The sequence below is a fragment of the Microchirus variegatus genome, assembly GCF_963457635.1.
Source record: "Microchirus variegatus genome assembly, chromosome: 12".
NCBI classification, from domain to species: domain Eukaryota; kingdom Metazoa; phylum Chordata; class Actinopteri; order Pleuronectiformes; family Soleidae; genus Microchirus; species Microchirus variegatus.
In genome coordinates, this window is record NC_139813.1 from 568,095 (window position 1) to 592,778 (window position 24,684).

The window sequence follows — 24,684 nt, forward strand, 5'->3', positions numbered from 1 at the left end:
GCAGTAGAAGTTTCTGACCCCAAATATCCATTGTTCATTCCTCAGTCTCAACCAGCCATACCCCCAAACCTTCATGCTTCCAATTCACCTTTCATTCCACAATCTCAGCCAGTCATAACCCAAGCCCTGAATGCCTCAAGCCCCCCATTTGTTCCCCAGTTCCCACCAAATGCAAATCAAGCTCGCTCCTCAGCCCTGGAGCCCGCTTCACAGGTTTCAATGACTCAACCACACATGGTACAGGTGCAGAATAGCTCTGATGTTACTTTAATCAGTGCACTAGCAGAAGCTATCAGTGCCAGTCGTCTCCCAACACCAGAGCCTGCAGTATTTACTGGAGATCCTTTGAAGTTTAATGATTGGCGATTGTCTTTTGTAACATTAATTGACAGGAAAAATATTCCCAAGAACAAAAAATTGTATTACCTAAGACAGTACCTAGGTGGCACTGCAAAGAAGGCTGTGGAGGGATTTTTCCTACTAGGCACAGAAGCAGCGTATGACTCAGCCTGGCAACTTCTGGAAAAACGCTTTGGAGACCCATTCATAATAGGGAAGTCCTTCAGAGATAAGTTGCTTGGATGGCCAAAAATAAGCTCCAAAGATGGCTCTGAGTTAAGAGAATTCACAGACTTCCTTCAGAGTTGCGAAGCTGCAATGCCCCACATCAACACGTTAGAAGTTCTAAATGACTGCAATGAAAGTCAAATAATTCTATTGAAACTGCAAGACTGGTTGGTATCTAGTTGGAACCGCAAGGTGATGGAAAGCAGACTAGCAAATGCTAGATACCCATCATTCAAAGAGTAGGTTGGCTTTCTGTCAAAGGAAGCAGATCTTGCTTGTGATCCCATCTCATCCATTCAAGCAGTCAAGAGGATAGAGGGTGAAAGACAAAGACAACACCGTGGTCAAACTATTCAAGCAAAGACACTGTCCACAAACACAGCACAACACAATATTCCATCATGTGACTTCTGCAAAAGAACAGGACATGTCCTTGCAGACTGTAGGAAATTCTGTGAAAAGACAGTTCAAGATCGTGTCAAGTTTGTGCAGACAGAAAAGCTTTGCTTCGGTCACTTCCGGCGCTGTGTCGAGCGGCAGCCAGCAACAGTTGCTCTCTCTTTTTTTCCGCACTTTTAGCTATTTTTCTTATTTTATTTTATTTGTATTGGTGTTTTTTTTCCCAGTAAGTTGTTGTGCTAACCCTAGCCAACCATGTTTGTGAACTTTTTTCCATGTTTTTTGTCCGTGTGTCTCATTCTTGGGACAATTTTTCCCGACCGCATCTCCGTCTTGTCGCAGCAATAAGATGGACGAGCTGGCGGGCCTGATGAGGACTCAGCGGGTGTATCGTGAGAGCAGTGTGCTGTGTTTCACGGAGACGTGGCTCCACGAGGACATCCCGGACTCGAATGCAACTGTGGACGGCTTGTAGACTGTTCGGGCGGACAGGAGTCACCGGGAGAGTGGCAAGAGTAAAGGTGGAGGACTTGCTATTCTTATTAACAACAAGTGGTGTCATCCTGGTCACGTTACTGTGAAGGAGCGTGTGTGCAGCCCGGACATTGAACTGCTTGCCGTGAGTCTGCGGCCATACTATCTGCCGAGGGAGTTCTCACACGTTATCGTCCTCGTTGTTTACATTCCTCCGACCGCAAACGCGGCGCGCGCGAGTGACGTCATACACACCGTCGTCGCGGATCTTCAGACACGGCACCCAGACGCATTCATTGCAATATCTGGGGACTTTAACCACATCACTCTGGCTGCCACACTGCCCACTTTCAAGCAGTTTGTGGACTGTCCCACCAGGGAAAACAAGACACTGGACCTGCTGTATGCCAATGTTAAGGAGGCTTACAGCTCCACTGCCCTTCCTCCTCTTGGAAGATCGGACCACAACCTCATCCACCTGCAGCCCCTGTATAAGCCCCAAGTCCAGCGGCTTCCTGTGACCACCAGGACTGTGAGGAGATGGTCACAGGAGACTGATGAAGCTTTACAGGGCTGCTTTGAACTAACAGACTGGGAGCTGCTCTGTGATTCACATGGAGAGGACCTTGATGATCTCACGGACTGCATAACGGTGTACATCAATTTCTGTGTGGACAGCGTTGTTCCTAAAGTGACTGTACGCTGTTTCCCCAACAACAAGCCGTGGGTCACCAGAGACATCAAGGTCCTGCTGAATGAGAAGAAGAGGGCCTTCAGAGATGGGGACAGAGAGCAGATGAGGCAGGTCCAGAGGGAGCTTAAGGAGAGGATTAAACAGGGCAAAGACAACTACAGGAGGAAGCTGGAGCACAAACTCCAGCAGAACAATGTTAAGGACGTGTGGAGTGGTATGAGGAGCATTACTGGCTACAAACCATCTGGTAGCCAGACAATAGGAGGTGGTACTGAACGAGCCAACGAGCTGAATTTGTTCTTCAACAGATTTGATGAAAGGGCTCCGGACTACCCCTCCCCCAGCTCCTCTACAACCATTCACCTCCAAACCTCCAGCCCTGCTGACACCCCTCCCCCTCAACTCCTTCCTGACTTTACCCAACCTGTCCCACCAACCCCCACCCCCCCGCCATCACCTTCCCCCCCCCCCATCAACACACACAGCAGACAGACCTTCACTGCAGAGCAGGTGAGGAAGGAGCTCTGCAGACTCCGCCCGGGCAAGGCAGCTGGTCCCGACGGTGTCAGCCCGAGGGTCCTCAAAACATGTGCGACCCAGCTGAGCGGAGTCCTGCAGTACATCTTCAACCTCAGCATGAGTCTGGAGAGGGTCCCGGTGCTGTGGAAGACATCCGGCCTGGTACCAGTACCGAAGAAGGTGCGTCCCAGCACCTCCGAAGACTACAGACCGGTGGCGCTGACGTCACACTTGATGAAGTCCCTGGAGAGGCTGGTCCTGTCACTTCTTCGGCCCCTGGTCAGCTCATCACTGGACCCTCTACAGTTTGCCTACCAGCCGAGACTGGGTGTGGAGGACGCCATCATCTTCCTGCTCCACCGTGCCTGCGCCCACCTGGACAGACCGGGATGCACTGTGAGAATCATGTTCATGGACTTCTCCAGTGCGTTCAATACCATCCGGCCTGCTCTGCTGGGGAGTAAGCTGACGGCGATGCAGGTGGAACCTCCCCTGGTTTCCTGGATTACGGACTATTTGACGGGTCGACCACAGTATGTCAGACTGCAGGATGGTGTGTCTGATACTGTGGTCAGCAGCACTGGGGCTCCACAGGGAACTGTTCTTTCCCCCTTTCTGTTCACCCTGTACACCTCAGACTTTCAGTTCCTCTCTGAGTCCTGCCACCTGCAGAAGTTTGCTGACGACTCTGCAATCGTTGGCTGTGTCAGTGAGGGGAAGGAGGAGGAGTACAGGGGCGTTGTGGACTCCTTCGTCGAGTGGTGTGGAGCTAATCATCTGATTCTCAACTCCACCAAGACTAAGGAGCTAGTGGTAGATTTCCGCAGGAGGAAATCTACCCCCACACCCATCTCCATCAACGGTGTGACTGTAGATGTTGTCCAGGATTACAAGTACCTTGGAGTAGACCTGGACAATAAACTGGACTGGGCCAAGAACACTGAGGCTGTGTACAAGAAGGGCCAGAGTCGTCTCTATTTCCTGAGGAGGCTCCGGTCATTCAACGTATGTAACACCATGCTGAGGATGTTCTACCAGTCGGTGGTAGCCAGTGCCATCTTCTTTGCTGTTATGTGCTGGGGCAGCAGGCTGAGGGCAGCTGACGCCAAGAAGATCAGCAGGATCATCAGGAAGGCTGGCTCCGTCCTGGGGTTCCAGCTGGACTCTTTGGTGGTGGTGTCTGAGAGGAGGATGCTGTGTAAACTGCACAGTATCCTGGACAACAACTCTCACCCTCTCCACCAGCTGCTGACTTCGAGCAGAAGCACCTTCAGCAACAGACTCATTCTCCCCCGGTGTAACACAGAACGCCAGAGGAAGTCTTTTCTTCCTGTGGCCATCAGGCTGTTTAATTTAGCTACTTCTGGCCGCATTAGGAACAGTGGAGACACTGTGTCCTGATCCAAATGTCACTTTACCCATATCACTTCATCACTTTACTTTGTTTGCACTATGCTGATAACATTAGTCACCTTATCACTGTTTATCACTTTCAACATTTGCTCACCATATTTTAGTTGTACTTATTTTATTTCCGTGCGTACTGCTGTATATTATATATACCTACGTTGACTGTGATTCTTTTTTGATTCTTCTTGTGGCATTGTTGCATTTAAGTTACTGTTGTAAGTTACTGTTTTTCCTTCTGTTTGGCACTTTGTTGCATTTGTCTTACTTGTTTATTTTACTTTATTTTTTTTGTTTTATTTTTATTTTTATTTTATTTTATGTATCTTTTAACTCTTGTACATCTACACTTTTACCTCCCAATTGTTGCACAATAATTTCCCTCGGGATAAATAAAGCATCTTGAATCTTGAATCTTGAATCTTGAAGACAGGTCATCACTCAAGAAGCTGTGACAACAGAAGTACATGTGAAAGATGTCAGAGAAAACATCCAACATGTTTGCACGTTGACAAGTTTTCAGAACGTCAAACATTCGTATCTCCAAAGGGTGACAACAACTTAAAGGACAAAGCAGTCACCAGAGAAACAGTTTCGACAGGAACTACTAATAGAGTGATGCAAGCAGGCTTAAGTACGCAGACATCCTCAATTGTGCCGGTCTGGGTCTCATCCATAACTCAGCCTGATCAAGAAATTCTGGTCTATGCTCTATTAGACACGCAGAGCGATACAACTTTCATTCTCGATGAAGTGGCTCGTGACCTCGACACAAGGAAGGAGAATGTTTGTTTGCGGCTGTCTACGATGTCTAACAGGTCAACAGAAATACCTTGTCAAAAACTGGCAAATTTGCAAGTCAGAGGATATAACCTAGACAAAAGAATCCCACTGCCATCACTTTTTACGAGAGAGTTCATACCAGCAGACGGAGCATATTCCAACATCCCAGACAGCTCAAAGGTGGCCTCACTTAGAACAACTAGTCGACAAGATTCCACCACCTTTAGACTGTGAAGTAGAGCTTCTAATTGGTTATAACTGTCAGCAAGCCCTCCTTCCTAGGGAGATCCTGTCTGGTGAAGAAAACTATCCCTATGCTCAGCGCACAGATCTTGGCTGGAGCATCATTGGTTGCTTAAGTGCAACAAGTGATCTCAGTGATGCAATAGGAACAAGCCACAGAGTCATAGTGCATCAAGTGATACCAATCATACAACCTTCATTAGCATTAAGAAGAGAAGTGCACTTTGTATGTAAAACTCATGTCAAGGAAATCAATCCAACAGACATAATCAAGGCTTTTGAATCTGATTTCACAGAACACACCACCGATGACAAACTGGTTTCACAGGAAGACCTTCTCTTTTTGTCAAAGGTGAAGGAAGGTATCAGGCAGAAGGAAGATAGCTACTTTGAACTCCCACTTCCTTTCAAGACAGACAAACCAGATCTTCCAGACAACAAACTCTGTGCAGTTCACAGACTCTCCGCTTTGGAACGACGACTAAGGAAGAATGAACAGTATTGCAAGGATTATGTCAATTTCATGAACGACATAATCACTCGAGGAGATGCTGAGAAAGTTCCACAAGAGGAACTTAAGAACCAACCGGCTTGGTATATTCCGCACCACGGAGTTTATCATCCCAATAAACCTGGGAAAATCCGTGTGGTTTTTGATTGTTCAGCACGCTTTAAAGACACCTCTCTGAACAATAATCTCTTAACTGGACCAGACCTAACTAACACATTAGTTGGAGTCCTATGCAGATTCAGAAAGGAGCCAATAGCCATAATGTGCGACGTCGAAAGGATGTTTCACCAGTTTCATGTGGCAAAGGAACATCAAGACTACCTAAGGTTCCTCTGGTGGGACAACGGTGATCTGAATTCCGAACCCTCAGTGTACCGGATGAAGGTGCACCTTTTCGGGGCAGCTTCATCCCCTGGTTGCTCCAACTTCGGATTTAAACATTTGGCATCTCAGGGTCTTGGAAAGTTCAGTGAAGAGTCCGTCAAGTTCATACAATGAAGCTTTTATGTTGATTATGGCTTAATAAGTGTAAACTCACCAGGTGAAGCCACACAACTGATTGAGGAGTCAAGAGCTTTGTGTAGAACAGGAAATCTTCGGCTGCACAAGTTCGTATCCAATAACAAAGAAGTACTTGCCACAATACCACCTGAAGAATGTGTGCAAACCAAAGATCTAGACATGGCCCTCGGAGAACCTCATATTGAGCGAGCACTTGGGATTCTGTGGTGCATTGAAGCAGATGAATTTCAGTTCAGGGTTGTGGTAAAAGAGAACCCATTGACAAGAAGAGGGGTTCTCTCGACCGTTGCATATGTTTATGACCCTTTAGGGTTTGTAGCTCCTTTCATACTAGTTGGCAAACAGATCCTTCAGGAGCTATGCAGAGACAAGGTGAGCTGGGATGAAGATCTCCCTGAACACATTCGGCCAAGATGGGAGTTATGGCTTAAAGATCTACCTCATTTGGCTGCCCTGAAGATCCCAAGAAGCTACTGTCCATCAAACTTTGGAAAGGTCAAGCAATATGAGCTTTACAACTTCTCAGATGCAAGCTTCAATGGATATGGTGCATGCTCGTACCTCCGAGCAACGAGTGAAACCGGCCAGATCAGTTGCTCACTTGTCTTGGGGAAGGCGAGGGTAGCCCCAACCAAATTAATGACCATCCCCAGGCTTGAACTGTCATCAGCTGTCACTTCAGTCCGTAATGGCGAGGTCATCAAGAAGGAGCTTGAGATAAAAAATCTGCAAGAGTATTACTGGACTGACTCAAAGGTGGTTCTTGGTTATGTGAACAACGATGCTAAGAGATTTCACACGTTTGTTGCTAACCAGATTCAGCGGATAAAATCTAACACTAACCCTGAACAGTGGCGACATGTTAGCTCTGAAAATAACCCAGCCGACTGCGCCTCAAGAGGGCTAAGTGGGGTTCAGCTGAAACAGTCTAAATGGCTGCTAGGACCAGACTTTCTGTGGCAGCAGAATCTTCCACCTCAAGAGGAGATGGTAGGAGAAATCGAGACAACTGACCCTGAGCTTCGCAAAGCATACATTCAGGCAGTAAAGACAGGTGAAGAAAGGTCAGTCGTGAATCGTCTCACTAAATTCTCTGACTGGTCTAGAGCAGTGAAAGCTGTCGCTAGGCTTAAGAGATTTGTCAGAGAGTTTAAAGGTTTTCAACCAAGAACAAATGAAGCAACTAATCTTGAAGAACGAAGAGAAGCAGAAATCTTTATCATCAGGTTGGTGCAAGAAGAAGCTTTTGCTGAAGCAATACAAAAACTAAAGCTTCAGAAAGAATACCCCCCGAGTAAACACAAGTTTCATAAGTTAAATGCTTTCTTAGATGAAAACAACATTCTCAGGGTGGGAGGACGCCTATCCAAAGCAGTCTTACACCATGATGTGAGACACCCTGCAATACTTCCGAAGAAATCTCATGTGTCGTACTTGCTTGTTAAACATCATCACGAGCAGGTCTTTCACCAAGGAAGAGGTATGACAATGAACAAGTTGCGTACAAATGGGCTATGGATCATAGGATGTGGAAACGTGGTCTCCTCACACATTTACAGATGTGTAACATGTAGGAGATACAGAAGAACGACTGAAGTTCAGCAAATGGCAGATCTGCCAGAAGAGAGAACTGAGACATCTCCTCCCTTTACTTATTGTGGTCTTGATTGTTTTGGCCCCTTCATTGTAAAGGAAGGAAGAAAGGAGTTGAAACGATATGGATTGTTGTTTACCTGTTTGTGCTGCAGAGCAGTGCATATAGAGTTACTAGACGACTTAACAACAGATGCTTTCATGAATGCACTGAGAACATTCATATCCATCAGAGGACCTGTACGCCAATTGAGATGCGATCGGGGAACAAATTTTGTAGGTGCCAGAAGAGTGTTTTCTGACCTATTAAAGGGAGTGGATCAAGAACAGCAAAGAAAGATTGGCTGTGAATTTGTAATGAATGTTCCATCAGCGAGTCATATGGGCGGCATTTGGGAACGTCAAATCCGAACGATTCGAAGCATTCTTACAGTCATGCTCGACAAATCTGCAAGCAGACTCGACACCACAACCTTGAGGACATTTCTGTACGAAACGATGGCTATAATCAACAGTAGGCCATTGAGTGTTGAACATCTTCACGATCCAACTGGTCCAGAACCTCTCACACCTAATCATATATTGACCATGAAGTCATCAGTTATTCTGCCTCCACCTGGAAGGTTCTGTGCAGAAGATCTCTATCTGAGTAAAAGATGGAGAAGAGTACAGTTTCTGGCCAATGAATTTTGGCAAAGATGGAAACGGGAATACCTGCTAAATCTCCAACAAAGGCAGAAGTGGCAGAAAAAATCACGAAACTCACAAGTCGATGACATAGTGATCCTACAAGATGACAACTCACCAAGAAATGAATGGAAGCTTGGCAAGGTCATGGAAGTTCAGCCTAGCACAGATGGTATGATGAGAAAGCTAAAACTGCTTGTCAGTGACACTACATTTGAGAAAGGAAAACTAAATACCAGAGCAACTCACCTTGAACGGCCCATCCACAAAGTAGTTACCTTAATAGAGGCCAACTAAGTCATACATGACTTCACATTCATACAGACTCATTCACTCATTTACACACACTCTCTAATGTTTGTCTTAGAAATCCCTCATTTCAAGTTAATGAGTCTTTTGGTGGGAGTGTAAGTGTTGTTTTAAATGTGTTAAAATAATAATTAATAATTTGGTGTAGTTGAATAATTTTTATAAAATGTTGAATCAGTAAATTTATGTAAACGTTAAAACATTGGTTAATTTATTAATATACTTAAGTTTGTTTCTATCGGTGCTGTTGTGTTTGGCCCGGAACAAAAGTTTATTACCTGTGCGCCGTCACGGCAGACTGATTGATGCTGCACTGCGATGAACTAATTATGACCTAATGAGCACGAGTCAAGAACCTCTCTTCATGACTAGCGGCTAACGAGGTATTTTTCTTTGTGTTAATTATGTATTTGTTTATGTTTACACATCGTGACATTTATGTTTATTTACTTCATGTATACTCGTTGTGAGCTGATATTTGTATATTTGTATATTAACAGTTCTCATGGCATACTGGAGAGTTAAGAGCCTAAATGCAAAGGCATACGGCATGAAAGAGAAGACGAATAAATGCCAGTAAGAACGAAAACCGTGTCTGTGTCGTGACGAGAGCTACAGTACAGGACCTAAGTATATTGCAAAGTGCATGCTGTGGTGCATCCTTTACCCACAGTCTCCCTGTTGCTGGCTCCTCATGTCCTTCACGAAATCCTCCGCCGCTCTCACCACGTCAAAAGTGTCGCGTTTTCCCCTGTAGGTGATCAAAAGTGTAGCCGGTGAACGACGCCATAACGCAGAGTCGGGATGGAGAGGTCAGCCAGGGATTTTTTTTACCGGGTCAAAGACTTTCCTACGTTTGAGAAGGTCAGCGGAGACGTCGGGGAAGAACATTATCTTCTGGTTGTCCATCAGTATGGGTCCCTTCAGCCTGGCCGCTCGCATGATTCGTGTTTTGTCCGTGTGATTCAGTAGCTTCATTATCACCACCCTGGGCCGTGCCGATTGCTGCGGTCCGGCTCTGTTTGTCATGCTAGCCTCGTTAGCTTTACCGAGCCTGTGGGCCCACTCGATAAGCAGGGGTCCAGGGAAAGTATCAACGAAGATGGCGCGGCTGAGTCCAGACGCCGTTGCGACTGCTCCCCTGAGACTGTGCTTTGTTTTTGTTATTTATGCGACTTTCATTTTTTCTCTTGCGACATCATCTACCGCAACGATAGCCTATGACCGCACTTTACTCATTAGTATTGCAGCAACATCACCACTCACGATTTTAGGTTTTAAACACTCCTGCTCTACCTGGCCTGCAGACACTTTCTCCGTGTTTCGCATGGACAGAACGAAGGAATCTGGTAAAAGCAAGGGAGGAGGCGTGTGCTTCATGACAAATAACAACTGGTGTGATCCGAGGAATATCTCAGTCCTTTCACGTTCCTGCTCGCCACATCTGGAACATCTGGCGATTCTTTGCCGACCCTTTTACCTGCCCAGGGAACTCACGTCGGTCACCATTGTTGCTGTTTACATCCCACCACATGCGGATACGGACACTGCTTTGGCTTCACTTCACGACACAATAAACAAACACCACAACAAGCACCCGGACACTGCCCTCATCGTGACAGGCGACTTTAACAAAGCCAAGCTCACAAAAGTCATGCCGAACCTTTTCCAGCATGTGACATTCCCGACCAGGGGAGGTAACACGCTGGACCACTGCTATACCCTTCTTAAGGACAGCTACAAAGCCACAGCACTGCCGGCTTTCGGTAAGGCAGACCACGCCGCCATCTTCCTCATGCCGGAGTATAAACAGAAGCTAAGAGCGGTTTCCCCCGGCAACGAGGCAGGTCAGACGATGGTCTGCCCAATCAGAAGCCACGCTACAGGACGCATTATGTGACGTGGACTGGGACATGTTCAGGGAGTCCTCCGGCGATGACGTCAGTCTGTTTACGGAAGTGGTGACGGACTTCATTGCTTAGCTTATAGATGATATTGTCCCCGTGGTGACTGTGAAAGTTTTCCCAAACCAGAAACCGTGGGTCGATGGAACTATTCACGAGGCTCTGAAGACCCGAACAACGTCCTACAATGACGGACTAATCTCCGGTGACATGGTCGCTTACAGAGCGGCGTCCTACGAGCTCCGGAGGAAGGTGAGGGCTGCTAAACGGCGGTACAAAGATAAAGCGGAGGCATCGCTGAGCGATCGGGACAGCAGGCGTATGTGGCAGGGACTTCGGAATATCACGGACTATAGAGGACGTAAAGAATCATCGGCGGCTGTGGATACTTCGCTAGCAGAGGAATTAAACACCTTTTTTGCTCGCTTTGAACTCTCTAGCGTAGCAACTAGCGCTAACGCGGAGGAGCCCAGCTTAAACACCGGTGATTGTCACGCACTGTCCGTCTCAGAGCATGACGTGAGGAGAGCTTTGAGGCGTGTGAACAGCAGGAAGGCTGCCGGCCCTGACGGCATCCCCGGCCGGGTGCTGAAATCATGTGCTGGGCAGCTAGCCCCTGTCTTCACCTCTATTTTCAACCTGTCCTTGACTCACTCCGTGGTCCCTGCCTGCTTCAAGAGGTCCACCATCATCCCTGTTCCAAAGAAGCCCAGCCCTGCCTGCAACAACGATTACCGCCCAGTAGCACTCACCTCCGTGGTGATGAAGTGCTTTGAAAGACTGATAAAGGACTTCATATGCGCTTCACTGCCCAGCTCACTTGACCCTCTTCAGTTCGCCTATCGCCCAAATAGGAGCACTGATGATGCCATCACACACGTCCTCCACCCTCACCCGCCTGGACAGTGGGAAGGGGAACTATGTGCGGCTGCTGTTTATAGACTACAGCTCCGCATTCAACACCATAGTTCCCCACAGACTGGTGTCAAAGCTCAAGAACCTGGGGCTGAACTCACTCTGCTCCTGGGTCCAGAGCTTCCTGACGGACAGACCACAGGTGGTGAGGATAGGGAACCACACCTCCAGCCCACGCACTCTCAGCATCGGAGCCCCCCAGGGCTGTGTCCTGAGTCCTCTGCTCTACTCTCTCTACACCCATGACTGCAGAGCCACTCACCCCTCCAATATCATCGTGAAATTTGCAGATGACACGGTGGTGGTTGGCCCGATCTCGAACAATAGGGAGACGGCCTATCTGGAGGAGGTGGATGCACTGTCGACATGGTGCCAGAAAAACAACCTGGACCTGAACGTCTCTAAGACCAAGGAGATAGTTGTGGATTTCAGGAGAGAGAAGCAGAGGAGCCATTACACCCCCCTCAGGATCTATGGGACCCCGGTGGAGAGAGTCAGCAGCTATAGGTACCTCGGTGTCCACATCTCCGAGGACCTAACCTGGTCCACACACATCTCCACCCTGGTAAAGAGAGCAAGGCAGCGCCTGTACCACCTCAGACGGCTGAGGAAATTCAAGGTCTCCCCAGTGCTGCAGAGAACCTTTTATACTGCAGCAGTGGAGTCTGTGCTCACCGGCAGCATCACTGCGTGGTACGGCAGCTGCACTGCCAGAGACAGGTCAGCTCTCCACAGAGTGATCCGCTGCGCTGAACGCTCCACCAGGGCAGCACTGCCCACTCTACAGGACATTTACACCAGGCGCTGCACCAGCAGAGCCAGGAGGATTATGAAAGACACTCATCACCCATTCAACAGAATGTTCCAGTGGCTGCCGTCTGGCAAACGTCTCCGCTCCTGCATGGCCAAAACAGAGAGGCTGAGGTCGAGCTTCTTACCTCAGGCCATCAGGATGCTGAACTCTCAACCACCCACATGAATACAGCACACACACAACACACAAATCCACATCGCTGCTGTTGCGGAGATTTGATTATTAGGTGAGTCGACCAAGGATGGAGTATTCTGGAGTCAGAGATGAGTTAAGTTGAATAAGGCTTTATTGGAAGCAGCTCAGATCTGAGGAGAACTGAGACAATGCCGAACATAAACAAGTATGTTAACAGTTGGGCATCCTCTGTCAGTCTGCCTGTGAGTCCCAGAGTTAGGATACTTAAAGGTGCTTCTTCTGCTGATACATGGAGCTGACCTTGGGGAGGACTGCGCAGTAGCGTCAGTCCTCTGCCCCATTCTGGTCAGGCTCAGCGAAAACATGAAGAGACGAATTCTGTAGACAACAGTGCTGTACCAAGGTCAATGTGACAACAACAGTTTCAGCAGGCGCTGTCCTGAATTGTTTAGGCTTGTGCTTAGGAATGGGAGCTGATAACTTTAGAGAAGGCCGAATAATATTTTTCACTTACAGTCCCCCCTTTTATTGATTTGTACAATCAATAAACTAGAAAGCACAGAGCCTCAATAACCCAATCAATTACATCTAACCATTAAATCACTAAAATACATGTATCAAATACCATTAACCCAAGGACTTCACCTGGCATCAGTTGAGAAAATGCCCTTCTAACAAAAAACACATTCAATCATAAACATAGTCATGACTGATACAAAGAACTTAAACATTGTAATCAAGACATCAAGAAATCATAACATCACCCCTCTTTAGCCATCTCTTATCTACCATATGACTCATGAATTCCGCCTTCCAGGTCAACAAGGACACATTTTAGACAAAATTGTCTCCTCATGGAAAGAAGAACCCCTATGACACCAGAGCATCACAGGCACTCACAGCGGAGGTCACAGATAACATGACACAGGAGCCAAAAACCTTCCTCAGAATGCAGAAGAAGGGTTAAAAAGACACCTGCGCTGACTATTCTGATCTATAATGGTCAAACCTCGATGTTATTGAGGAAATAAGACCTACAGAAAACTTCTCTATCTGTCAGATGTTACACACTGTGGTGGGTGATGTAGAAATACAATGATCGTCATACATTACATTCCAGATAAATGAAGAAATAAAAACATCAATTATCATGAATCAGCATGAAACATGTAGTGCAGGGAATTGAAAATGCATACACAAAATCATACTAATCACACATAAACACATTACTGCAAATGTATTTCGCGCAATCGTATTCACTTCAACTCATAAACACATTACTGCAAAATGTATTTCGCGCAATCGTATTCACTTCAACTCATGCACTGTCTGTGCAGTAGAGAGTCACCAGCCATGGAGAGGTTACTAGCACAATACGATGCATGGCGGCATGGAATCCAACGTCGTCATCTTCTTTATGAAACATTTTACAGAGTTGTGTTCAACCCATTTAAAACCATAAATCTTTTTTTACATTTTGTTGCTTAATAAAAACATTTCCATTTCCAAACATTTCCCCATTGCATAATGGGAGGAGGGTGGAAACATAAACTGAACTGTTAAAAAACAATAAACTAAATTAACCTTGGCAATGAAAAATTATCAAAACAGTATTGTATTGATCTGATCATTACTCTGAAATGATTGAAAGCACAATATGAAAGCATAAGGTTAAAGACCCAAAGATTAGTGATCTAATCCACACACATTGTTAATTGTCTAGAAATGTAAATAACATTTCTCAATCATTAGCACAACAAGAAATATAATCTCAAAATTAGGTTATTGGTACATTTTCTGAACTTCATGGTAACCTACTGACCACTTCAATACAAAAACATCTATCACTCTAATTGGCATTCATAGTAAAGCACTATGAACTGGCAATTTATAGTTCTTTACAGAGGCAAGGAAATACATCGGAAATCCAAACCAAATCAATTAAAAGAAGTTATAGAAATTCAAACAATTCAAAACAAACAATTTAAAATCAAGCAGACAATTTCATCTGTCCTGTTTGCTCTCCCTTATTAGTCTGGGATGTGAAAATGAAATAAGTCACAGGGCTTACACTCCAACTCAGCTCAGTCTCCAAGACTCTGGAGCTGGTCCCATGAGTCTCCAAGACTCGACAAGTGCTTTTTTTTTACCTGTTCTTCCCATCCATCTAATCAATCCCCCTTTAACTCAGAGAAACACCAAACAGATGAAGCACCCGTCAACTTAAAATTAATATAACTTTGGAATGTAATTAATATTTCTCAAACAGTTATTTTAACTTTGTCCAACTTATATGCTAGAATAAGAATATGAGTTTGCCATTCAACATGTATCTTCCTCCCAGTCGTCAACAACAATGTCATTATCATCACCAATTGCAGGCCCGTACATCCATTCCTCAAACTCAGGAGGACATTGGGCCCCTGGAGAACCTGAGACTTCAATCTGCACCTGTGTGGCCTGGATCACAGCATTGGCAGCACGTGCCATAATCAGTTTGATCACCACTGACACACAAGTACAGAGAATAAAGCCCAGGAGACACACAACAATCAGGGGAGTTAGAACTTTGAACAAGCCTGCTCCCCAGGGTCCAAAGAATGTAGACAGACTCCCAAAACCATGCTCCTGGTGAAGTTCTTTTATACCAGCAGCAGTATCATGAACCATATTTCTAACTTCCGACGTTGAATCAGAGATATAAGTACAACATTCAGTTCCAACAACTTTGCATGTTCCCCCCTGCGCTGCTAAGGTCAAATCAAGAGCCATACGATTTTGCAAAGTGACAGCCTTGATCTCCTGAATTTCTCTATTTTCAGCCCGCACTGCCCCAGTAGAGGCATTAAGATGGCGTTCCAAAACTTGTGTTAGAGATTTAAGCTCCTCCTGGGAGGTGTAAATACCATACCAGGGAAGAAGTGTGCCAAAGATGCGATTAGGTAATGAGATTTCCCGTTTATCACGATGTAAAGGACTATATAGAGCAGCTATTTCAGATGCATCTACTAATCTAATCAAGGGAATCAGATAAGCCAAATAGCATACACCTTGAGGTTCATTAGAAGGTACACATCGATAAGCTTTGTCACCACAAACCAAGTATACCCTCTCAGGTAATGCAGTTTTCCTCAGAATAACATCAGTCACTGTTTTGCAATGACTTATACCTAAGTTTTGCTGTCCCCTTCCCACACCCTGAAAACAAATAGGTACATTCACAAGTGGATGAGTGTACCCTGGGGGTAAGTAGGTGGCACAATTTCTCAAGGGAGTGGTAAGTGTTTGTTGAGGAACTGTGCAGTCTCGCGTTCAAATTTTAACCATACTCACCTGTCGCTCACCAATCCAGGGCTGAACAGACACTAGTGCCTCAGCTAAGACTATGTCAGAATATGGCTGAGGAACACAGTTGTGGGCACTGGATGGTTTGGAACAGTTAGTTTGGACTAATACAACCTGAAACCTATATTCCATTCCTAGATGAACATAATATTGAACATGGACAAGATGAAGAAGATGAGTTTGATTGAAATGCTCTGGTAAATAATGTGCATTAATAGTTTTAACCACATAGAGAGCTAGATCCTGATACTGAGTGGAATTCGTTAACTCAATGGGATATGTTGGGGTGTAACACTCATCTGTTTTATTATTTAATCTGAGGCTTAATCCATTCCAATCATATTGATCATAATCTGCTTTCGCAAACGGAATCGGTGTTGACATTGGAGACTGAACTGATGCGGGCATGTTTTGACACACCCAGCATTTATTGCGATTGCGTTCTCTCACATAATCTATCATTAACTGCAGAGCCGAATTGTCTTTACCTGCAAATGCCTGTATGGCTGTGGCATTTGGTACATGTGGGGACTTACAGCTTTGCAGATTACCTAGTGTTTCTCCATAGCTGACTTTCCACAAATTACAGTCTGGTGAGCTAAACAACTGCAACTTTGTGAAACACCATAACTCAAGTGATTCTGCCATTCTTTGTGCGATTGTGAATGTTACCTCCACAGTGTTGGTGGATATCCGTACACTTTTAACACTATTCCGGTCATACACCGTCCAACAGAAACGCTCACGACAGGGGTTGACAGCTGTGGCAACACGACAGTCCTTTTCAAGACACCAGTTAACAGGACAGTTAAACACAACAGTTCTCATAGCACGAGAATATCTAACAACTTTAACATGTGGACTCCTTCGTCTCAGCCTGTTATTAAAGATGCAGTCTTCATCTGTCCTTTTAACTGTATTCATCTTAACAGTGGGCTTAGGTCCATCAGAAATAAAAAGATCTGTCTTACAGTTCTCATCAGTGCCTTGCTCCTTGACAGCAGTGTCACGTCCAACTTCACTGCTTAGGAAGATGAGGAGGAGGAGCAACCAGCCGGTTGCTGCTCCTGGTCTTTCTTTTCTTCCCCATTATTTGCTGGAGCACGCCTGCATCTTGTGGCATGGATCCATTCTGGTCTGCCCTCCAATTTGAGAGCGGTGCGTGTGCTGAACAGCACCTGATATGGTCCTTTCCACCTAGGAGACAAAGAAACTTTTTCCAAGGATTTCATTAATACAAAATCTCCTTCTTTGAAAGGGTGAATTGGCCCCTCCGAGGGTTTCGGCAGCCTCTCTGCTACCTGTGAATGATGTTTCCTTAAAATCTCAGTTAGTTTCTTCACATATTCAGTCATGAACTCATCTGTCCAGAGCAAACTAGTTTTATGATGTGTTAAAGGGGGACTTGCCCCTGTGGACATTGGTCTCCCCATCAACACTTCATGAGGGCTAAGCCCTGTAGTTGCGTTTGGTGCGCTTCGAATGGAATACAATACCAGAGGTAGCACATCGGGCCATTTCAGACCTGTGCTCATTACTGCCTTGGTTAACCTCTCTTTGATTGTTGCATTCATTCGTTCAACTTGACCTGAACTCTGTGGATGATAGGGCACGTGTAGCTGCCATTTAATCCCTAAAATGGCTGATAGAGTCTGCATTATCTTTGAAATGAACGCAGGTCCCCTATCACTATCTATTCCTTGTGGTACCCCAAACCTTGGAATGATTTCTCTCAACAAGCATTTCGCAACTGTTTTTGCATCTTCTTTTCTGGTTGGAAAGCATTCCACCCATTTGGAGAAGCGGTCAGTGATTACTAGCATATATTTGTAACCCTGACAGCTTGGCATATGTACAAAGTCTATTTGCATATTTACAAAAGGACCTGATGGGGGCTCTAAGTGGTCATGCCTTACTGTGCTGTTCATTTTTCTGTTTTGCTGGCATATCATACAGTTTTCTACAAGTTAGAGAGATACCTGCGTGATGCCTGGCGCGAACCACTGAGACCGAATTACATCGTTTATCACCCCTCTTCCCACATGTGCTTGGCCGTGAGCAACACGTGCCAACACATGGAGGAAAGATCGTGGACAAACGGGTCGCCCATCAGGATGGAGCCACAAGCCGGACTCCGGATCGATTGTACAACCTTTCCTAACCCAAAGATCACGTTCCTTATTATCAGCGCGATTTTGCATAATCACGACATCATCGACGGAAGTCAAGTCAATTGGTTGTGGTGGTTGTACGGAGGCACATTGATGTACCAAGGAAGAAGAGGATAATGCTGCTTGTTTAGCTGCGGCATCAGCTCGTGCATTTCCTTGTGTGACAAGATCAGTACCAGAAGTGTGTGCTGCACATTTGACAATTGCAAGTTGTGATGGCAATAAAATAGCATCTAGCAGGTCATTAACAAGGGCATGATGTTGCAATGGCTTCCCAGAAGATGTTACAAAACCTCTCATTTTCCAAATTTGACCAAAATCATGTGTAACTCCAAACGCATATCGGGAATCAGTGTAAATGGTTGTAACCTTCCCTAAAGCTAACTGGCATGCTCTAGTGAGTGCATATAGCTCAGCAGCTTGCGCTGAGGTACCTGGAGACAGTGGTCCTGCTTCTATCACGTCCCAATCATTAACAACTGCATAGCCTGCTAAATGAACATGATCAGAAGGTCTGCTAGATGATCCATCTGTGTAATAGATCACTTCAGAATTTGGAATTGGTGTTTGCATCAGGTCAGGCCTGGGAGAAGTGCACTTATCAATGACCGCTGTACAATCATGATCTAAATCAGGATCTGTCAATGGAAGGAGAGTGGCAGGGTTCAAAGGTGGAGAACGTTTTACAGTTATGTGTGGACTTGCAAGAATGATTGCTTCATAGCCTGAACGACGCGCAGCTGTCATGTGTTGAGTTGCTGATGTACTCAAGACATGAAGAACCGCATGTGGAACGTACACAACACAGTCATGGGCCAGTACTATCGGAGCTGTTTTGTCAATCATTGCTGCAACTGCAGCTACTGCTCTAAGGCAGCCAGGCATGCCAAGGACCACGTTACCCAGACGACACGAGTAATATGCTACAGGGCGAAAATGAGACCCATGTTTCTGCACTAGGATACCGGTAGCCACGCCCTCCCTTTCATGAACATGGAGGTGGAATGGCTGATGGTAATCAGGCAGTCCCAAAGCAGGAGCAGAGGTGAGTGCTCCCTTCAAGTTGTTAAATGCACGATACATGTCATCAGTCCACTTTATTGTGTTCGGAGCAGCCTGCAGTGTCGCGGTCCTCAGAATAGAGTCCATTGTAGCATAATCAAAAATCCAGTGGCGGCAGTAATTGGCCATCCCCAAGAAAGAAAGCATCTCCTTCCTGTTGATAGGGGGAGGCATATTACATAACAATGACACACGTTCAGGTGACAAGAGACGCTGTCCATTCTTCAAAACATGACCCAAGTAGGTGACCTCTGACCTACAAAATTGCAACTTAGTCAGTGATGCTCTGTGACCACACTCGGCAAGTCTTTTCAGAAGCAGGACAGAGTCTGTTTTACATGCGTCCTCTGATGGTGAAGCCACTAAAAGATCATCTGAGTACTGCAGGAGAGTGGAACCTCCTGGAAGATGTAGATCGTCTAAGTCTCTTTTTACTACTGCAGCATAAACTGTGGGACTGGAAACAAAACCCTGTGGCAGCCTTTTCCAGGTGTATTGTCTGCCTTTATATGTGAATGCAAACAGATACTGGCTATCTGGATGTAAAGGAATTGAAAAGAAAGCTGAACTCAGGTCCACAACTGTGTAGTGTGTAGAATTTGAAGGCAATGAAGCCAAAATCGAAATAGTGTCAGGCACAATAGTAGCAGGTGTAATCACAATGCTGTTAATGGCTTTTAGATCTTGTACAAATCGCCACACATCAGGCTGATTGGCTTTTGGAATAGGCAAAATAGGCGTATTGCACGGACTGGTGGTTGGAATGAGCACATCCTGCTCCAAAAGATCCTGAATAACACCTTCAATACCTGCAACAGCCTTTGGAGCCAAATTATATTGCCTTATTCTGGGCAAAAATGCTCCTGCCTTAAGCTCAACATGATGTGGGGGCGCTGAAGTAACAAGGCCAACGTGATTTTTATGTTTTGCCCACAAGGTGGGAGGAACGTCTGCCAAATCTGAAGGAGGACCATACTGAGGTGGAGGTGGGGGTTGTTGTAAAATGAATGTGCTTTCCGGTAACTCAATGTGCTCCTTCAAGGGCATCATATACAGATTTTCTCCCAAATGTACCACTGATTGAGTGGTATCAATGGACAAATGTTGACGCAAAATAAATGCACCTTGCCACCATCTTCCCCAGATGTTTTGGTTCCTTTCCTGAAGTCACAGCTACTGTGTCATGTGGATGTGACTCTGTCACACTAAATGATTGCAACTGTGAGTAGGTTAATGCAATTGGAATTGCGCACCCTTCAGGCCCAACAAATAAACACTGTTCACTTACCAGATGTTGTTGTTGATTCAGAAATCTTTTGGCAAATTGTTTGTATTGTTCACCTGGGCTAAATGCAGCAGTGCAATGACAGCTCAGAAGTGGCCTCATTGCAGACACCAATGTAGCACAGGAGGGAGAGACCTTTGCAATCGCCTGCACACGATGTACTGTAAACAAAGAAAGCATCTCATAATTTGGCAAAGTCCAACAATATAAACAATCTTCAATTGTTTGCATGAACTGATATGCGTGTTCAGCCTTATCATCAGGCAGAGTTAAAAACAAACCTTCTGGTGTACAGTGGATAGAGGCATGCAGCTTGCAAAGCAAATCTCTCCCCATCAGATTAATGGGACTTTTCTCTGAAATCACAAAAGAATGCTGAATACCTGTGCCTTCTACATTAATATCTGTTTTGTGGGACATGGGTTCTCTTTGTGGAATTCCTGCTACACCCATAGTTGTTACAAATGCATCTGAGGGTTCACAAAGATTTTCTTGAGCTCTAACAGTGGAAATAGTTGCTCCACTATCAATCAATATGTCTACATGACCACCATTAACCTGAACAGGTATAATAGGATCTTCTCTGGGATTTTTAGATATTTGTATTGTGGCTGCTTGTAAGTTCACTAACTTTTCTGATCCTGTCTTCTTCCCTAGGCCTCCCTATCTTTGTTGGTTGAAGGTTGAATGTGAGTTATCAGCAGCTGGAGGAGCTGGGAGTGCAGGATATGGAGATGCGGGAGGGGCTATCGGTGGAGGGCTCAGCGCCTGCTGAGAACCGTACGCCTGCTGAAGGCCGTACGCCTGCATTCCTCCACCCCACCCTTGTGGGGTATAGCCCTGTCCTCCCATCCAAATTACTGGTATTTGACCTGACACTCCTGTCCAGCCCTGCTGCCCTTGACCTGGTCCTGCTGACCAGTCTTGTGGCTTTTGATCAGTATTAAAAGCATTGTTGTGGGCTCCTTTACCTCTGCACGCTTTTGCCCAGTGTCCTGGTTTTCCACATTTAAAACAAACGCCTCTCGCTTGTTGTTGACCTTTTCTTGGACGAGGAACTGTGTTTGTTCTATTATTAGGGACCTGTTGCATCAACTGTTTACTAGTTTTTCTTGGCTCAGAGGCAAAAATGTCATTTCTATGCATACTGTACAAGGTATCAAGTGTTGTAGCCCATGGTGTTAAAGGCCAATTTGTGTTTGATAGCTTATATGCTTGAGCAATCCTAGGTCTCATGTTAAGCAACAGTGTCTGTACAGCCAAAGAATTACTTTCTTCTCTTTTAATGCCTGCACTTTCATCCCATACTTGAACAAATCGCTGTAGGTAGTCTGGTACGCTTTCTTCACTGCCCTGTATACAGTTAACTACTTTAGAGAAGTCAGCACGTTGCCGGGCGCATTTTGTCACAGCTGTATGTGCTTCAACTCGTAGCCAATCCTTCAATTTTTTCGTGTCTGGCCACTGGCCGTCTTCTGATTCAGGGAAGTGAAATTCATCCTTACACATTTGCCATTGGGATTTATAAGTCCTGATAAGTAAGTGTTTCACATCAGGTATCAGACAATTGTACAAACTGCTTGTGTTTTCTAGCCATGCTAAGAACTCAGTAGGCCGTGTGATAGGACATGGAGCGTCCTTTGTCATTTCTGAAGCTTCTTTTGGTGTCCATGGTTTACAAATGGGCACGTCACCAATCATTATTTTTGGAGCACTTAGATTATGAAATGCTCTACCTATTCTCCCAGCCCTGTGGCCTCCCGTGCGTCTTCTTAGACCACGGTTACGCATGCGTGTTTTTGTGATTTCTTCTTCACGTACGCTGCCTTCGTCAGAGCCTTCTGCATCTGTGTATCGGCCTGTATCTGTGGGGCTATGTTGTCTTGAATAAAATCTAGCAGGATCACAGTTACGTGTTCGTGCTCTTGTGACTCGGGCTTCCTGTATGCTGCCTTCGTCAGAGCCCTCTGCGTCTGTGTAATGGCCTGCCCCCTTGGGTCTGGCTCTTTCCCACCCAAAATCTCCTTCACTCTCTACTTCCGCCTCGTCTTTATCAGACTTAGATTTTCTCCGTGAAGTAGAGCCCGATTTGTGTGATTTTTTACTAGTTTTTTCAGGTAATACTTTTGGTCGGGTTGCTGCCTGAGTTTTAATTGGGAGCGCTTCCGCTCCTCTGACATCATCAGGTTTTTTGAATATTACACTCTCTTCTCTGTTTTCCTCAGCAGCGGCGGCTGGTGCTGCAGACTGTCTGTCTCTTATCTGATTTATAGCAGCAGCTACACTGAGCAGAAAATCATCTTCATTCTCCTCTGAAGGAGTCGTTTGGTCAGATTGTATTTGAGGGCAATTTGTGACAATTTCAGGCGTTGCTAGTTTCACCTCTTTCAAAATTTTCACTATTGCATCTCTTGAAGGCATTTTTGCCTGTCTCATCAGCCAACAATAAAGCATTGCTTTTGCTTTTGCTGGGACATTATTTTGATGGCATTCTTCTATGTTAGTGATTTCAATTGCTCGTATGTTTAAGATTGTTGATAATAAGGGCAGATGACATGCGCCTATTTCATCAGCTATCTGTTCAATTACGCGCTTTATTTCATCAGGCACTTGTTTAGAGTTTTTACGTCTGCTCTCGCTTGTTGCTGTGCTCGTTGATGCTTGATTTTCTAATTCTCTTGCATTTTTTAATTCATTTGTCAATTCCCTTGTTGCTCTGGACAGTTCGTTCCCCATGATGATACTTTACACACAATGCATCAAACACATGGCAACATGCATGCACATTTAACTCAGTCTTTTCAACAGCATCAGAGACTCCTCACTCCTTTTATTTTCTTTTGTTTCTGGGACCTGTGTGGGTTATGAGTGATTATTCTTACACCATGTGCCAATTTTTAGGCGTCCCTCGTTTCCCCCAGGACACAGGGAAGCTTCTCGGTCTTGACACCAAACGAGTCGGCCTTTTTCATCCCCCCGAAAACTTAATTTTCCAATGATTTGGTTCTCACGAGGCCCCCTGTGCCGGACACAGCCTTATCGCTGAACCGGAAACCAACACGTCACTCATATAATGTGACTAATAATCCATTTTTCATAACCCCAGCACTTCTCCCCGAAGAAACACTTTTGTTCAACCTTTTGAACAAAATCACTCTATTATCACTTATTAATTGTAAATCAGTCGATAATCAATCTCCTTAATCTACACAGTTCTTTGGATTTCGTCAAACTTCGACATGGCAAGGCAATTAAGAGTGTTGCACTTACCAGTCTGTAGTTCTGTTGAAATCCTGTTCTGAACTGAGACAATGCCGAACATAAACAAAGTATGTTAACAGTTGGGCATCCTCTGTCAGTCTGCCTGTGAGTCCCAGAGTTAGGTTACTTAAAGGTGCTTCTTCTGCTGATACATGGAGCTGACCTTGGGGAGGACTGCGCAGTAGCGTCAGTCCACTGCCCCAATCCGGTCAGGCTCAGCGAAAACATGAAGAGACGAATTCTGTAGACAACAGTGCTGTACCGAGGTCAATGTGACAACAACAGTTTCAGCAGGCACTGTCCTGTATTGTTTAGGCTTGTGCTTAGGAATGGGAGCTGATAACCTTAGAGAAGGCCGAATAATATTTTTCACTTACAGCTGCTATATTGGATATTGAACATATTGAACATTGTGCATTTGATCCGTATTTTATTGCATCTTACTGCTTTTATTTTGTTATTCTTGTGTATTGTAAATATTTTTATATTTATCTGGAAATTATTCTAAATTTAAACTGTATTTTATTTTATTTTTATTTTTATTTTATTATATTTTTACTCTACTTTACTTTATCTTATTTTATTTTATTTTATTAGTGCTTCACAGTTGCACAGAGGGGCTTGTTTTGCAATGTCATTTCACTGGGGTGTACTTGTACATCCACATGTGACAAATAAAAATCTTGAATCTTGAATCTTGAATCTTGAATCTTGAATCTATCGGCACCAAGCACCTTCGGAAGCCATCCCTCGAGAAACATGCACATGTCAGTCCCTTCTTTACCTTCGGGAATACCCACCAGGTGCAGGTTAGATTGTCGACTGCGATTTTCGAGGTCGTCAACCTTACGCTAGCTCCTTAATAGTAACTTTCAAGTCCACGTTGCTCGCTAGTAGCGACGCGATGTCGTCTTGATTAGTGCCGATTCTGTCCTCAGCCTCCGCCACACGAACTGTAATCGATTTCACGTCAGCCTGCAGCCCTTGCATCGCATTTAGGAGCCCATCCAGCCTCGACCCGAAGTCGTTCCTCAATGCCTGAATTGCAGTCAGAATTTGGTTGGAATCACTTACAGTGTCAGTC